This window comes from Zonotrichia albicollis, chromosome 6 (genome assembly GCF_047830755.1).
Source record: "Zonotrichia albicollis isolate bZonAlb1 chromosome 6, bZonAlb1.hap1, whole genome shotgun sequence".
NCBI lineage: Eukaryota > Metazoa > Chordata > Aves > Passeriformes > Passerellidae > Zonotrichia > Zonotrichia albicollis.
In genome coordinates this window covers 7,076,768-7,091,028 of record NC_133824.1, presented here as the reverse complement: position 1 = coordinate 7,091,028, position 14,261 = coordinate 7,076,768, and the positions used below count along the sequence as shown (strand labels likewise).

Genomic DNA, 14,261 nt, shown 5'->3' with positions numbered 1-14,261 from the left:
AACACTTTGGAGAATAAATGCTGGAAGGTTTTTTCTTTTGTGAGTCACAAGAAGGTCTTTAGTAGGAAATATTCAGGGTGATGCCCCATGGCAGGGTAATATTTGTGAGTGCTGAAGGTTGCACAGATATTAATACCAAGCTGTATGAGGAGAGGCTGAGGTCACTTGGTCTGGAGAGACTGGACAAAAAGGACAAAAAAGGGACTGAGGGGAGGCCTCAGCAGCCTACAGCTTTGTCATGAGGTGCAGGCACTGACCTCTGTGGTGCCCAGTGACAGCAGCCATGGAAATGGCCTGAGGTTGTGTCAGGGGAGGTTCAGGTTGGATATCAGGGAAAGGTTCTTCATCCAGAGGGTGATTGGTCGCTGAAACAGCTCCCCAGGGCAGCAGTCACAGCACCAGCCTGACAGAGCTCAAGAATTGTTTGGACAGTATTCTTGGGCACACTCTTGGGGATGATGCTGTGCAGGGCCAGGAGCTGGAATCAATGATACTTGTGGGTATTTTTAAACTCAGGGTGTTCTGTGATTCTGTGATTCCATGATTCACTGCACATCAGCAAATTTCTCCCTAACAATACGCAGTCCATTGCTCATTATTAGTTGCTATGTAGTATTCATGAATCTAAAATCATCCAGCATAGGTGAGTTTGATCAATTTCTCTGTAACAGCACTGACTAAATATAGTGGATACTGTGCCTGTCATGGAGCAGAGGTTGGGATATTTCTTACCTTTACCTGAGGGGCTCTTTTAACAGTACTTTGTGTGTCATAAATACCATGTGCATAGAGAATAGGAGTGACTAGTGAAAAGCTGAAGCAAACAACCCACAAGCTGAAATGGCTGGATGAACTATTCAACAAATACCTATGAAAATAAAAATAAAATCCATTTGCAAATTATTTGTTAATCAAAATAACCTGAATCCTTAACTGGTGTAATTTGTAGCTAACAGTTTGTGAAGCTTTAATGGGCAAAAAATGCTTGAAAGGAATGAAATACCATAGATGATTTTATAGATGATTTTAATTGGATTTTTCTTTTTTTTTTTTTACTATTAATGCACACAGAAATATTAATTTGGTTCTCATTATGAGTGAATTAGCTGAAAAAATATTAGGCAGTGAAACTATATATATATACACATACATATATATATATATATATATATATGTGCGTGTGTGTGTATATCTATATCTATATATATATATATATATATATATATGAACTTTTATGTGTTGTTTAGATACTTTAAAACCTAATGGCCCCATTAGCTGGTACAGCAGAGATTTATGGTTTCCAGGCACTTAGAGCCCCTCCCAAAGCCCCTCACAGATAATTTGTGGTCACACTTCCCAAAGCCCTTTTTTCTATGTCAGAGCTGGCAGATTGTCATTGATTCATGTAGCAGGGCAAAACCACCCTCTGCCTGTACCTTCAGCCTGGGGAACCCAAAACAGCAGTTCCCAGGGTGTGGTCATCCCCTGGGAGTTCTGCACAAGGGTATAGCAAGAAGTCTGCAGAGAATGGCTGAAGATTATCAGCTTACTATGTCTATGTGGTTACTCTGAAGGCTAGAAAGTTGAGTTCCCAAGTGGGAAACACTACATAGAGACTTATTTCTCAGCCCTGCTGATATTTGAAGAGTGCTACCACAACCACCCAGTAAGTATATGCATTTAAGTACTTGTATTGTGAGTCTTATAGATATGCTAAGGAGACAAAAATGTCCTTAATAATATCGACTGTAGGTGCCATTTAAGCAAATATTTACATGGTTGTCTGGCAGATGAGATCTTTAAAAGTATAATTACCTGCTGGCTGTGAAAGCAGAACTTTTATTGAGGTTGGGATGTTAGGATGAAAACACGCTCATTCAAGGTTTATTAAATAGTGTGTGAATGACTGTATTCCAGTCTTTAAGATTTGCCCTTAACCACTATTGAAGTAATAACCAAAATGGAGTAGGCCTCATTGTAAGATGAAATTGTTTTATTTTTCACAGTCTCTTCAGTTTAATTTAATCTGTGTTTGCCTGTTCGGTGTAAACCCCTACTGTCTTTCTAAGACAAGGATGGGAACTGCAGATAAGAACATGCTCACGTTTTGTTTTTTTTTTTTTCCTTTTTAGGGCTGCTGTGAAGTTACAGTTGCAATATAAAGATGACAAGAAGTTCAAGACAAGATAAAGGACCCCAGTGAGATTGGACACTGAGAGGTGCACCAGACTTCCTCCTTTTGCTTGGCACTTCTCTTTTTATTCTTTGATTAAAGTCTTTTTCCTTTACTTACATCCTCCATTAAGATGTCTCAGTGTCATTTAGGGTGTTAATTGAGAGGAGGTTTAAGCTCATCAAGGCGATTATAAGTGATAGTTAAAAATTTCTATATATGGCCTATGCTGGAATCAGCACAGTAGGATGCCATTTTTCTTTTATCTAAGTGACATTGGTAATAATAGATGAAATTATTACTAAATCGCAGCTGCAGAGATGATATCATGATTTTTTTGTGTAATCTTTGATGAAAAATTAATTTTTGAGAGGGATAATTTAAAATGATTTAAATAGTATTATACTGAAGTCCTTACTGGTAATTAACACCAATCTTGTCAGAAGTGAATCCACTTTTGCAGCTGTTTCTAAAGATACCTACAGTATTTGTAACTTTTCTGGGAGTGAAATTATAGTGTTTGGACTTTATTTTTACTGCATAAGGACCATTAAGAGAAAGGGATGTTAATAGAGAAGGTTTTGTTCCACAGCAGGGCCAAAGTCTATTTCGCATTTTCAGTGTTTCTCTATGTGTGTATTTAATTAGCCATGCTCAGCATGTAAGCAGAGTTCAGTGTATGCAAAGTAGACTGTACATGGTATTTATATGTATGTATTCGCATGCCAGTGTACACACAGATATGTATATCTTTATGGGTTAGCTATATAAGTATACACAACTTTATTTGCGAGGGTTTTAATTGGTTGAACAGATGGCTGATCAGAAATGCTTCTTCATCTTCATCAGTGACTCGTCTTTCTTTCTTTGCATCGACTTTCATCACAGTGGCAAAAAAGTGCTCTAACGAGAAACAGCTGAAAATAGATTTTTCTTTGGTACTTTCATCATGCTTTAAATGACAGAAGTGGATTTTTTTTGTCCTATATATAAAGACCTGCAGGAGAAGGTTAAAAAAGGAAATATAGTGAAATCTAAATAGAAAAATTTGAATGAGAATATGGGAGAGCCTCAGATTATTCCTCTTATCTTCATATTTTACTTTCTTCTTTTTTAAAGTACATGCTGATTTTTGACAAGATATATAGTCGTGGTTATTCACGCCAGCTATAGTACCTGCCAATCAGTTTTTCTTTTCCTCGAGTTTGGTGCAGAAAGGGGGAGGGAGGGACAGGAGTTGAAAGATGACACAATGGCTTAGAGGACTGTTACTTTAGGTATTCATTAAAAAAGGAGTTACATGGCCAGCTTCTGCTGTTTCTGCAATTTTATTATATTCAAATCAAAGTCTGACTTCTGTAGGCTTTATAAAGGAAACAATGTGCCTTATAAACAGAGTGCAGGGTTCATGTAGGAGTGGTTCACTTACAAGCAGATTCATGGCTTGAGTTTATGTATAGATACATGAATAATCTATCCCATTTTTAATTTGAAAGAATAAAGTATCTGCTTTTTTTTTTTTGCCCGTGTTGAAGTCTTTTGCAAACAGCTGCTTTTATTCTCTGAATTCCTGTGGATATATCGCTGTTGTATCCATTTTGCAAATTGGTAAACTGAGGAATGCCTTGACTGAGGAAACTGAGAAAATCATACAGCTAGCTGAGAGTCAAAAGCAGAAGTAGAACTCAGGGATTCTGCTCTCCTCTTCTTATTCTCCTGAAGCAGACCAAAACCCCTGGAAATGGCTTACAAAGGAAAAATTACTCTTTGCATATTTAGCTCTGTTTGAACTGAATGTGAAAGAAATACTCCCTGGTTTCAATGTAATTACCTGACATTTTTTCATAGTAGAGCCTAGTTTTCATAGGCTTTTTCCTCATAAATGGAGTCAGCAATCTGCCCTTGTGCCCAGTGCAGCTGTAGAAGGACCATAGTCCTTGCCAAGTGTATGGGGGGGCCCAAAGGAACAAAGAAGTGATGAAGCCTGATGCTGCACACAGAGGTTTTTCATCAGAGGGAGTAGCAATAGAGGAAGACTAACATTCTTCAGTACTGCTAGCATGGGTCAATCCAATTCAGATGCTTTAGAAATGAAAGAACATGTAAACAAGAGATTTCTGGAAGTTAAAGATGTATGGGTGTGGTAAGTACCTCACAAGCACGAGATATGGCAATTCTGAATTCTATTATTAAAGGACTTTCTGAGAGGGAGATTGAAACTAGAGTTCAAGGGTAAGTATGCATGAGCACCATCTGGCTCTTTAGTTTCTGTTCTTTAGACTGGGACAGTCTGGAGGTAGAGAAGACATTATTGGATTATCTCCTCACAGTTTTGATGCAGCTGCTTATGTGATTAAAACAGCAGTCAAAAGTTCCAGGAAAACTGGAATTTTCTTTTTCACCCAGAACAATTACTGCAAGATAAGGATGATGTTTGTGCGCTGGAAGGAGAATGAAAAGATGCTGGGAATAAGAACAGCAGCTTCAGATTTTTTGAGCCCTTCTTTTCAGATTGTGACCCCTTGTTTGCAGGCTTTGAAACCCTGATAGAGAGGGTGTGGGTTTGGGAGGAGGTAATCTTGGCTCAGGAGGTCCGGCAGATGGTGTTGGCAAATGGCACTGCAGGCTCCTGCAGAGTGGTGCAACACTCTGGAAGTGGGTAGGGGAGCAATGGGGTTGTGGGAAGCAGCTGGTGGCAAATACACTCAAGATGGCTCCAGTGTGCAACCCCAAACAGACTGGTAAGGTGGAGAAGGAGCAGAGTAAAGCTCAGAGCAAATGAACCAGCTCTGTGGTTGTGTCCCTCTTCAGGAGGATGCGTGCAAGGTGAAGGTCAGTAGCTGACAGAAATGTGGGCAATGCAGTGCTGTCCTCCTCACCCTTACTCTTTGTGGGGTAAACCTTTCTTTACAGAAGCTGAAGGTATTAGAACCCAGAAAGGCTTCCATTAAAAATATCTATCTACATGACTAGAAGACGTTAGTTCCCTTCTATAGTGGTGTAAAATCCCTAGGCTTTCCACTGGAGACTGTGACACATCCTTACAAAATAGGGTACTTGGGAGGTGGTCAGATGACTGAGCTGCCTTTCTTCTCTCCTTCTCTTCTTATTTCCCTTTTTTTTAATATTAAAGATGATGAAAATAATCCAAGAAATTAATATCAACCTCTTCTGTCTCCAAAGAGATTAGTAGCATGGATGGAGGAGGCAATTCTTTCTAATCTTTTGATGCTGGCAGTTTTCATCTAGAGTTTTTACATGGTACATGGGGATAAATCAATAGCATAAAACTAAAATAGTCAAGAAACTTATGCTTGCATTCTGATATGTTCAAAGCACTAAGGGAGGTAAGCAGAAGGGGTCTGCAGCATTTACACATCAGGTAGCACCAGCTCGGAGCTCGACTGTTATGGGTGTGAGTTTATGCAAAACAACTTAACACAGCTTTGCCCATGCATCTTCATCCAGAGCTGTAGCATTTTTCAGAGCTGTGGACCTTTATCTGCAAAGTCTTAAAGACATTATTAACTTAGTTTCATATATATTGCAAAAAGATTTTCTAAAACAATTAAACAAGCATAGGAATGACACTAGTCTCCTGGTGCATTTCTGTAAGGCTCATGACATCTCTGGTTAGTATTTACCTTGCCTTCCTATCTCATCATTATCGTCTTTTAGTCCATAAGTGAATCATCTTAAGAAGTAGCTACAAATCAAGTGGCTTCTAGATATTCAGGCCAGACATGGGGAGAGTACACAAAAAGCCACTCTTGGTTGGCTGCACAGGACATCCTCGTTGCCGTCCTTGAACCGGAGTCCATGCCAAACATTCTATGCTGTTGCTTCCAAGATGGACAGATGGGGGCTTTATAAAATAAGACAAGATTCTCCCTCCTTGCCAGTGTCTAAGCATGCTGCCTCCATACCTGTCCCAGGTGTTGATGTAAAGGAGCAAGGTGACTCTCTTGCACATCACACATAACATGCTCAGTTAAACAATTGAATATGAATTGTCACATCTTTTGCTGTTGCAAATCAATGCAATGATTATTCAGTCCATTTATAATTAGAAAGACGGGCTATTGGTTAAAAAGTTCCTTAAAACTGAACTTCTTGAGATCATATCTCCAAGTATTAGGAGGGTTTGGGGGGCAGGGGCATTTAAAGAGTAATATAAACATAGACAAAGAAAAAGTGAATGCAAGTATAGATAATGTTTTTGATACTTTATGAAATGTAAGAAGGCTTGACAGTTGTGGGTTGGGGTTTTTCCCCCCCTTTTCATTCCTTCTTTTCCCTGTTATATATCTAACTCCATTTACTATGATCTATGCCTGAATTGCTGGTGAAATTATGATATCATAACAGTCAAGAAGATAAAGGGAGGAATGAATCAAGGAAAGTAAAAGAGTTTTAGTGGTAATTCATGGTACAATTTGTATTTTTCTTTTGTTAGCACTACTGAGCAATACTGCAGCATACTAGTATAACCTTTTTGAGAAGATAAATTTAAAACATTTCTTCTTTTCCCATCCTCTTCAACCATGCTCTATATTTTTATATCACTAATCAGTTCAGTGATTAAAATACAGGAAAACCAAACTGAAATTTAAAAATATCACAAAAAAATTTCCCCTAAACCTTACTCAAGTAACAAGAATAAAATAAACATTTTGGCATTCTTCCTTCATTCATCATGAAATATATGCTCTGTAAAACTAACTCCTGGTATTATTTGTAGGTCACTTTTAAAAAGCTCTTGAGATAGTAATTCATCCCCTGAAATGAAGAGACACATAGATTTTTCTATTCTTTATATAAGACATGCTTACACTTTAAAAATATTTTTGTTATGGGTTTAAAGAATGATGAAGATGTTTAGGTATGTTTGGAGCTTCAGCACTTTCCAGTGATCTGAGCTGCAGATGCAGAAAAGTGCAAAAACAACCTTGAAAATGCTTTGGCAGTCTTTGCATGTTAATCACTGCAGAATGGCTTCAAAATTAATGAAAAGAGTGCAATTTTTTTTCTGTATAAGTGCCTCACTCTGGGCTGTAAGTGAAACAGAAATTTACTGTAGTAGTTTTCAAGACAATGATTAATATTTACATTTATCAGCTGAAAATCCCCAAAATGCTATAAAAAGGTAACTTTACAAAGTAGAGTACTTGCTTCTCTGTTAATAGGCAGCTCTTAGCCATCTGAAGTCAGTCTCTTTCTCTCTCCTCTTCCTTACCAGAGCAATTGTAAGGTTGACAGTAATGCCAAATTCATGCATGTTTTTCTTCTTGTTATGCCATTAAGATGAGTCATTTGCAGTTACACTATATTGCTTCCTCCTTTTTAAATGTATTTTGTTATTTTACAGTTGCACTCTACTTTTTAACATACATTTACTTTATTTGTATATTTTTAAACTTCAGACATAGTGCTAAAATCTTATTTATTCTAAGGCTTTCAAGAAGAGAATTTAAATGCATCACAGGATAGGTAGATGTACCTGAACACTCATTGCCAGCTACAGTCCAAAATATTGTTGTTCATTGTTCCCTTCTACATATTCAAGAGATATTTGATCAAAATGTATAACAAACATGAAAACATATAAAAGCTTTGAATTTTCTATGAGGAAAAGAAAATATGGAAAAATAGTACAATATTGTACTCTGCTTAGAGGCACTGGTTAGGGTACTTATGATGGAGAAAATAGCAAAATGCAGAGAGTCTGACTAGTTTCTTGGAATCTCATGTTTAATACTTCTTCAGTATGGAAATCATGCAAAATTACTTGAAAATGGCTGTCAAATGTTTGATCATAGCAGTATAGAATCCCCAAGAAGAAAAGGAAAAAAAATCCCAGAAAAGTTTTGAGAAGGTTTGAATATCAAGTAACAGACTGGGCTGCTGTCTTCATACTTCTGGTGCGTTTTTAACTAGGCTACCTTGTGTTCTTTTCTTTCCTTTCCAAACCCAGCATTTAAAAGTCCCATATGGCAATAGATATTGCTGGAATAGAATGCATACTGTTCTGGAATCAATTTTATCTGAGTTAACTTTCTGTATTTTAGAATGCAGATGAAATATTTTTCCTTCTCCATGTTTTCTTTTGACCTGGTCCTTGTACCCTCTCCATTGTTTTGCCTGCAGCCCTCTCAATGGGTGTTTATGTAATATACAGAACTTTCTTTTTCAATCCTGTACAGATGTGGAGGGGGCAGGGGGAAGGGGAGTAGAATAAGAGTCATTCTGGCCAGTGGCATATATGCTTAGATAACAGACAAAGGAGGAATGAAGGTGACGTATTCTGTGTGATAACACCAGACCAGACACATTAGATATGTACTCTTCATTAACAGGACAATGATGGGAAAGAATGTGAATAGAAAAAGCAGAATCTTGCTTGGAACTTGTTGATGCCAGAAGCATTATTTAACTTTTGAAGAATGGAATTAATGTTTAAACTTAATTTTCCCTTGTGATGTGATGAGACTATCTTTTACTCATAGACCCTTGTCATAGGAATCTACTCATGCTCAAATATGAACAGGGATACTGTTAGGGAATAATCCAAAAACATGCTTGTTTTACTTCATATCCTGCTTAGCAGTGACTCTACTGCTTGTGACTGACAGCTCTTTTCAACCATTAGAGATTTTGTGTCAATAGGTCAATAGATTTAATATCCTGGGGATATCCCCTTCAGATTGCTGATCAGCACCTTACAACAGCCAAAGGCCTAACCTCGGACCATTTTCAGATTTAAACTGCACCAATTGGGTGTCAAACTAGGACTTGGAGAGACTAATCAGAACAAGGTGCATGGCCTGGTAGTACAGCCATGATCTGAAGTGGGCAGTTCACCTCCTGCAGTAAAACTACAGACAAAAGAAATCATATATTCTCAAGCTGTTCTTTGTGGAGCAAGATATTTGCAAATCTACACTAACATCTACTCCATGCCTTTGGAAAACAAATTGTGAAAAACTACTCATTTGTTTCTTAATGTATATCTAATAGTTGTTTTGATTGATATGGAACATATGCCATGTGAATACTCTCTTCTTGTACCTGGTGTCATACAGAAAGTAAACGTAATAATATTAGTGACGATTGAATCACAGAAATCTGAAAATTTCTTCCTATCCATAGTTATTTCAAAATTTTTAAAAGGTGTTTATAATTTCCAATTTTGTTGAGAAATCTTTAGTCTGATTTTAATTGGAATCAACACAGAAGTACAGACTTTTGTCAGATTCCCTTTAATATGGTTTGCTTTTTTTTTTTTTTTTGTTTGGATTTGTTTTTAGGTTTGGTTTGGGTTGAATTTTGGCTTTTTGTTCCAAGGTGACATTTGTCTTTCTGGTTTCTCATTCTAAGCCAGCTGATGGTGATTTGGGGATTGCATTGCCACAAGTTTTAGGGAAATAAATGGAAAATTGGAGAGAGGTTACCCACATCAGTTCCCTGCTGAGAAAGATACATTTCTGTAAGCTAAAATACATCAGTCAACTGAGTGTACACATGGATTCAGACATTATCAATGTCCCAGCTACAGTAAAGGCTTCAGACAGCTTGAACTCCATTAGATATAGATGATACAATCATGAGTCAGGAAGCCATAGGCTTCATGAGTTGTACATCACGCAGTTTTCTTTCCTCAGTCCAAAGAAAGGTCTTGTGCAAGGTCACCAGAAGCTCAAGGGTGTGTCACTAACAGCTTGATGGGAGTTGGAGCTCTTAGAATAAGTAGCACTGTCACAGGAGGATGTTTTTTTTCCTGTTCCCAATGGATCTCCAGAGCTTCCATACACTAATTAATGATGGAGGCTGCTGTTGTGGGAAAATAATATAAAGGCCCAGATTTTCTGCTGCAGGCAAGGAGCAAGGAGTGCTAATTGGGAGGGAGGTGTGAGCAAAGATGCCACCTTGCACTGACTGATCATTAGCCAGCTTTTGTCACTTGTCATGAGTTAGAGCAGTCTGAGGGTGACTGTAAATTTTGTGGACTGAGAGTGGCACCAAAGGGCCCTTCTGTTGGCTGGGCCATGCTGGTGTGTCACATATACTTGCCAAAGTCTGTATTTTGTCTGCTAGGGAGCAGAAGTGGAGAACATCATGCTTTGGTTTTGAGAAAGGGCTAAGGACTAGTTTGGACAAGTAGGAGGAAACACTAGGTGAAAAATCTAAGCTCTTAATTGGGATTTCTGCATTAACTGAAATCTTCAAATGTTCAGATGCTTAGAAACTAAGGACTCTTTGCAGGAAGAACTGAATGGAAAAGAAGCTCTCTCTGAATATATATTAGTGCTTCAACTTCTGCTGTTGCCAGAGTGTAGCAGGTAGTCCATCTCCAGAACATCCTATGCAATCCATTAGGCTGTAGGTCCAGAGCAAAATCAAACTTCTCAGATGATTTGCTATAGAAAATCCCTTCTGAGTATCTACAGTGTCCTTTTGACAAGCTCCTTTATGTGCTGCTCTTCCTCCCCTTTAGCTTTCTTGCAGGAGTGACAGGATTTGCCCAATATATATGACTGATATAGGTAGGTCAAGAATAACATGAAGAGGTAAAAGGCAAAAAAGGAAAAAAGAAAGAGGCCAGTTAAAGATTTGGAATTCTCCCTTTGAGTATGATTTATGAGATCTAACAGAAATGTGAGCTGTTCTGTCATCTTTGAATTTGATTTTTTTCCTGATCATATTTTATTGCAGAGAGTCAGTGCAGAAACAGAGTTGTTACTGTTCCTGCGCGTTATGGTACCTTGGCACTAGGCCACTCCATGCATACATGCCAAGATGCTTTTATAAAACCATTTAAAAAGTAGTACTAATTAGATATTTAGAGGAATAAAAATCCTGAAGATTAAAATACCAGTAGAGCAGTTATGGCCACAAGTGCGTTTTACATAAGTAAGCTCATAAAGGATTTTCTTCTGTGATGAAAGCAAAAATTATGAACCCTATGTTTCTTTCCTAGTAGAACAGGTTAGATTCCTAAATGATTTTTACATGTACTACTATTCAATATTTTGTTTATTATCTTTTCCCACAGTCATATTTAAAGGCCCCAACATCATACTTGTTACTGCACACACAAAAATATAATCTTTACCTTAAATTGCTTGCAATCTCTTAACCTTTCAGTTTAAAAACATGTAGAAAGGCACATTTTAAGGAAGCAGATAAATACTGTCAAAGATGTAGCATGGACTGAATGTGGGCGTGATCTGAAAAGTTTTATTTAAAATTGTTTATTTTAATGGATGTTTCCATATGATGCAAACTCCAAAGTTCCCTAGGCTTCTTAACTGAGCAAAAAACTATGTCCAAGGTGAGGAAGCCTACAAAGTAATAAATGGCTTGGAGAAGATAAAGGTGGAAGAAACACTCCAAGAGGAACTAGGGGCCAGTCAATGAAGGGAGTGGGGAGTGATTTAAAAACAAAGAGAGGACAGCTGCTTGTACTTCCTCACAAAATTTTCACTGAGTGTGAGAGGATATTGTGGGCACCAACAGGAGAAACAGTTTCAAAAAAGATTAGACAAAGTCATGTAGGTTGATATGAAGTTATTGTGTCCTCTTTTTAGGATTGTCAGACAAGCTGACCTGTGTAATGGCATAAAAGGAATCTGTAAGTTGCCAAATGGATGCAGGGAGAGAAATTTAGGGAACCATTCTATTACATTTCATCTCTAAACATCGGATACCATCAAAAGTCAAAGGCAGGATACACAGGCCTTTTGTTTGGTCCAGTTTAGTAGCTCTTAAACACAAGCACAAGATGCTGATCTCCAGTATTGTTGCTGACATGTGAAGAGTTGCAAAAAAGTTTGTGCGCTCTGGATGCATTTTAGAGACTCTGGTCCAAAGCTGAGGAGTGGTGTGAGAATAGAAGTGCTAACCCTCCATTGCAACTATGAGGCACTCAAACAGTTCTGCCACATGACATGAGAATGTAGTCATGCACCTGTGCCATCCATCCTCCTCTCCCCATTTAAATTTTTCTATATCCACACCTACCTTCTCTGGTTCAGAGTAAATGTGACTTCCTTCTGAAACATGACAATAAATCCAGGAAACTGGACAAAGCAATTCCTTGTAGCAGCATTTGGCGGCAATCTGTATTAGACCAGTCTTACACCTTTGTGTAGAATTAACAGGTCCAGCAGGTCCAAGATTGGTAGTAGATCATCTCTTGGCTTTTTTGGACTGTATTTATTGTATGTTACCAGCTAGCTCATGCTTTGGTTTCAGAAGGTGTGGAAAAGAGAGGCCATTTTTACAGTTGAATGTGGAGTACAGCAGAGAAACAAAGGTGAGTATATTTCTGTGTCCTGATTTGCTGCTATCCTGTTTGATATTCATCTAAATAATCAAAATGCAGGGTATAAATTTTGTCTGTGCTGTGGTGATTCAGCCTTCCTGTATTTGCACTTCCACACTGGCATATGCACATGGACACAGAAACACACAGACAGACATACAGGCACAGCAATGGCAGGGGCAAAGAAGGGAAATTACATAATTATGAGAATAACAGAAAACAAAATAATGAGGTTGTGATATTTTACCTACAGTGGTGTCTGATTCCTTGAGACTCCTTGCCTTAAATAATTTTTATCATCAATGTTATCCTGTATGGATAGCTCTCTGTTTTTGTTCACTAGATTTTGTAATCCTCTTTCTGTTGGATACCTTGTTTTCTGTAGCTGCAGGGTTTAATATAGTAAAAATGATATGCATCCATCTGTAAGTTGCTCTTAAGCTGATATGTGCACTCTGTGTACATATACATAATATTTTTAGATAATATATAAATGTGATACATATATAGGCATATATATATATATGCATACAGAAATTAATACTTTGATGTATTTAGCATCTTCAACTAATTATACCTTGCAGTCTCATGTTAATTCCCATTTGCAACATTTGGCACTATTCCTCCTAATTCATTTATATTAATGAGGGGAGGATCCTCTGAGCAATAATCAGTTAAAAATCATGACTAGCTTTGTTAATAAATACCAGATTGGTACATGATACTGTATTGGCTTGTCCTTAATTAGGAAGCACTGGAAGGAGTACCAAGAGGGAAATACTCATAAATTTTTCTTTTAAAGTCTAACTGCTCTCTTTCTGGTATTTGCATCTTTGAAACAGAGAGAAAAAAAGATAACTTTGAAATTTTTTAATTCTCTTGCACTTAAGCCAGCTTATATTTAATTAAGATGTACATTTGATATAGAAGTTTTTCCAGCCAGGTCCATGTGAGGAAAGAAAAATCAAGAAAAACATCAGCAACATTGCTAAGTATTAGGTAATTGAAATACTTAATTTAAATATTAGAAAACTGGAAGTTTTATGAAGCATTTGGGGAGGCTGGATGGCTCAGAGAACTAGTAATGAACTAGTAAAGTCTTCATTTCTAGGTGATTTATTGCAATTTTATCTAGGAAAGGCGAGAAAGTCATTCCTGTAAGTCTGTGTAGAACAGTGGCTCTGCTATCAAAGCCAGGTCTTACCCTGAGCCAGGAATCCAGGAGTGAATGGGCAGATGTTAGCAAGGACAGACATGCAATATCTCTGGAGTCTGAGTTTTCTGGAATGATAATGGGTAAGTTTCTCATATAGTCAATGAATTTTTCCTGAGTTTTTAATCTCAGAGTCCTTTAAAACAGCAACTTTTCTGGCATCATTTAGAGTGATTTCTTTCCTCTCATGTCTTCTAAATACTTAACATCACTGTAGGCTTGCCAATGTGCAGTCCACTGGTACTTGTTTATGCCAAATACCTCCAGCATATGTATGCTTATTTTATCAGTAATCAGTATTATGAGTTATTAATACAAGAAAAGCATAATTAGAGAGGCTTAGTTTTTGAGATCTACTGACCACCAGAATGACTGACCACAATGGTGAAAACTGCAGTCATCTATTCTTATCAGAAACTTTTGAATAGGTTAGGTCTTTGAAGGCTGTGCTGTTCTGAACTGCAGCAGCACTGACAGTGCTCCTGCCAGTACAGTGCTGCTGGAGAGAATATGGCAGTGTAAGCCTATCATTTGTTGGTCAGATGGGCTTC

The 14,261-nt window shown here is 37.7% G+C and overlaps 1 long non-coding RNA gene across 7 annotated transcripts in view; it reads left to right on the top strand.

The window, feature by feature from the left end:
• LOC113458777 (uncharacterized) overlaps positions 1-14,261 on the top strand; it is an 86,378-nt gene that overhangs the window by 56,382 nt on the left and 15,735 nt on the right. For 5 of the 7 annotated variants that reach the window (XR_003379345.2, XR_012580699.1, XR_012580698.1 and 2 more), the window contains one exon: positions 2,133-3,643. This is a non-coding gene — a long non-coding RNA (uncharacterized LOC113458777). Of the gene's footprint in view, positions 1-2,132; positions 3,644-14,261 lie in introns of those variants that run through there. The other 2 variants (XR_012580700.1, XR_012580701.1) reach the window with 1 other exon arrangement.